The sequence below is a fragment of the Wasmannia auropunctata genome, unplaced genomic scaffold (assembly GCF_000956235.1).
Source record: "Wasmannia auropunctata unplaced genomic scaffold, wasmannia.A_1.0 LD336097.1, whole genome shotgun sequence".
In the NCBI taxonomy this organism is placed as follows: domain Eukaryota; kingdom Metazoa; phylum Arthropoda; class Insecta; order Hymenoptera; family Formicidae; genus Wasmannia; species Wasmannia auropunctata.
The window spans coordinates 1,280,627-1,284,478 of record NW_012026793.1 but is presented as its reverse complement, the minus strand read 5'-3'; the positions used below and the strand labels follow the sequence as shown (position 1 = coordinate 1,284,478).

General features: G+C 38.3%; 1 protein-coding gene across 3 annotated transcripts in view; it reads left to right on the top strand.

Annotated features, from left to right (window-relative positions):
• Positions 1-3,852, top strand: part of LOC105462517 (potassium voltage-gated channel protein Shab) — a 58,877-nt gene that overhangs the window by 47,702 nt on the left and 7,323 nt on the right. The gene's annotated exons all lie outside the window — the stretch shown is intronic.

Below are 3,852 nucleotides of genomic sequence, written 5' to 3'. Positions count from 1 at the left end.
TTTTGTTTTTAGGAGTTGCGTGTGCCGTACCTGAGCGCGCCAACTTTAGACGATTTGATTAGTTAACTTTAAACACTATAATTCAAAAACTATTATAGTCTCAACATTTTGGTATTGGAACTTTTGTCTTAAAATAATCTCAGGAATCTACCCTTAAGCGTTAGTCCGGTCATTACGGGACACCCTGTATATCTGATACATAAATGATACATTTAAAGTTGCTGACATAGAGCCGTACCAGTACGTTACATGTACTGTACAGATAATATTATATGTAATATTTAGGACACTTGTGTAATATAACATATACATCTAAATTATATACTGTGGTTTGCTGGGCAGTAACAACTCCGAACCGCTATCCACTTCCCCACATGCATGATCTCATCAACAGCCTCCACGAAAAACGCGTATTTAGCACGCTAGACTTGGTCAAAGCGTACCACCACCAAGTGTTTATAGCAGAAGAAGAAATCCCGAAGATCGCTGTAACTACACCCTTTGGCCTCTTTAAATTTGTATCCATGCCGTTTGGACTTCGTAACGCTGCACAAACCTTTCAGTGCCTGATGAACAAGGTCCTGCAAGGTTTAGATTCTTGTTTCTGCTACGTGGACAACGAGCTAATAGCTTCAATGGACGAAGAACAACACGAGAAAGATTAACGCCAAGTATTTCAGCGACTACAAGACGCAGGCATCACCATCAATCCAGCGAAGTGCAAATTGGGCCAACCTAGAACTGAATTCTTGGGACACGAAATCAGCAGCGAGGGCATTAAACCTTTAGCTGACACTATAAATGCCATCACGAACTTTCCACGTTCTGAAACATTAATTCAGTTTCGTAAATTCCTTGGAATGCTCAACTATTATCGTCGACACCTAATGTGAGCAGCCATAAACCAAGCGCCGCTCCTTGAGCTATTCAAGGACAGCCGTAAAAACGACAAACGACTAGTGCCTTGGACCACTGATTCCATTAACGCTTTTGTAAGGCGGAATTAAAAAACGCCACATTATTGGCTCACCCAATCGAAGAAGCAACCCTACTGCTTTCCACAGATGCGTCGGATACCGCCATTGGAGTATCTTTGGAACAGGTCAACAATAACGAAACGTCGCCAGTAGCATTCTTCAAAAAAGCTCAGTGACAACCAAAAGAAATACAGCGCATATGATCGAGAACATTTGGCGATCTACAAGAGTATTAAGCACTTTAAAGACATCCTTCAGGGTCACGCGGTGGTTGTCATCAAAACAGACCACAAGCCGTTAATCCATGCGTTTAAACAACGCTTGGACAAAACATCCCCACGGCAAGCGCGACAGCTCGACTTTATCGCATAATTCATAACTATTACACACGTTGCAAGCGTGAAAAATGTCGTTCCCGACACCTTATCTTGTATCGACGCAATCCATGCAGCTATCATCACTACCACGGAAGAATTAGCCATGGAACAGGCAAAAGACGAAGAGCTACAACAACTAATATCTGGTGAAACAGCCTTAGAACTCAAGAAGTTCACGCTTCTCGGATCTACACTCCCGCTACACTGCGATTGCTCAAGAGGTGCAATACGACCATACGTGACTAAAACTCTGAGAAAACGGATTTTCGACACCGTTCGATGGAATGGCACATCCCAGCGGTAGAGCCACCAGTCACTAGATAAGATAAAAATTTACCTGGCCTGGAATCAACAAGGACATCGCTTACCCATACAGCACACTAATGTTGAATCAACATCTCAGAAACGTTGAATTGCAAGATTGCAAACGTTGCAGCAACATCGTGAAATGTAGATTCAACGTTGAAAAGACATTGCAGAAATGTTCAATGTCCCTTGAATCTATATGTCTTAGAGACACTGCAATTCAATATTAATTCAACATTAATTCAACGTATAAGCAATGTAATAATTTAATCCGTACAGAATAATATTTGTTAGATATCTATTTGATTTTTATGAAACCAAAATAAAAACCACTATAAAACGTAAAAAAAAAAATAATTTACGTTTACAGTGTTTCCAAGGAATCAATTCCTTTTAAATTAATATTCAGATCCAACGGTCACCCATCCAAGCCACGACCGCCACCAACGTTGCTTAACTTCTGTGATCAGGAATTGCAGACACTTCGTGGTGATCCATTATGATATACTTGATGTTAATATCATGAACATATTCGTGATCATAGATCAAATTTATATAATTATCAAAAAACCATCTTTTAAAATATATCTTTTTATAAATGTTAACATACAATAACATGTTTGATAATCAAAATGACCAACATCGATTTCTGCGTAGATTTAAATATTGTTCGTAAATGAGCTTCGTTAGGAAATCAAGTTGAAATCGTGATAGTTTCTATTTACTTAAATTTGTTCATATTTAACAAAATTAACTAAATTACTTGTTTATACTTTAAACATAAACCTAAAATTTTAGAATATAATTTAAAAAATACATGATTTTCATTATAATTTTATTTGTTTAAAAATTTATTCTTTATTTAATAAGAATTAGATATATATATATATATTATATTATTTTTTTCAATGCAATGTTTTTATTAATTGTTTCAGAAGATAATAGTTTTTTTTATATAATTTCAATGTTGCAGCAACATTAACAATCAATATAGAAAATTCAACATATAGATTCAACGTTGCAGCAAAATTAATAATCAATATAGAAAATTCAACATAGATTCAACGTTGATAAAACATTCCCATTATAATATTCAACATTGCAACGTCTCAGCAACGTTCTTTCAACGTTCTGTGCTGTATGGGTTATTGAGCTCGCACCTGTTTACAATGCCAACGCAGCAAAATCCAACACCACACGCGAAATATTCCGAAAACAATTCCAATACCGGATCAAGGGTTCCACCAAGTGCACCAAGACCTCATTGGGCTATTCCCGGAGATAAGAAGTCATTAATACTGCTTGATCGATCGATTTTCTAGATGGCCAGAAGCTATTCCACTGCCCAATATGACAACACAAACAGTAACCGCAGCATTCATGGACAACTGGATCGCAAGGTTCGATACCCCCGCCGTCATCACTGATCAGGAAAAACAGTTTGAATCTAGCTTCTTTCAAGCTCTTTCTAAGTTTCTGGGCAGCAAATAAACCAGAACTTCGCCATATCATCTAGCTACCAACGGCATAATTGAGAGGTAGCACCGCACTCTGAAATCAGCTATAATGTATCACGTATGAGAACAGTGATTAGATATCCTACCAACAGTTCTCTTGTACCTCCGCTGTGCCTAAAAGAAGATCTTAAATACTCTCCAGCTGAACTGATTTACGGTGCTCCGCTGAGAGTCCCCGGAGAGTTTTTGGAAAGATAGATCCGAAGACACTGAGACGTTCGTCATAGCACTACGTAAGCGCATTCGGACACTTCGCTCAACCAACAGCCCACCATGGAAAACGAACAACCTTCAGATACCAGAATTAGGAACGAGCCACCCATGTGTATATGTAAGAGAGGATGGTATAAAAAAATCACTCCAGCATCCCTTATACACAGGGCCACATAAGATTACTACAAGGAAAACGAACATTTGTACATCATCCTTGTCAACGGCCGACGTCCCAGTGAGAAACAATTTGTCGACCCGACGTCGATTCGACGTCGAAAAGTGGGTTCGAAATGAGATCGAAATTGACATCGACATCGATGTCTTTTTGACTCCCACGTCGACCTCCTGTCGATTCAAACTGCGAAATCGATTTGACATTGATCATAAATCAAAATCCTGCCCAAGGAGAACAGAAAGATCAAAATGACATAAAAATAAGATCAAATTTTAGTTTGTCAAAAA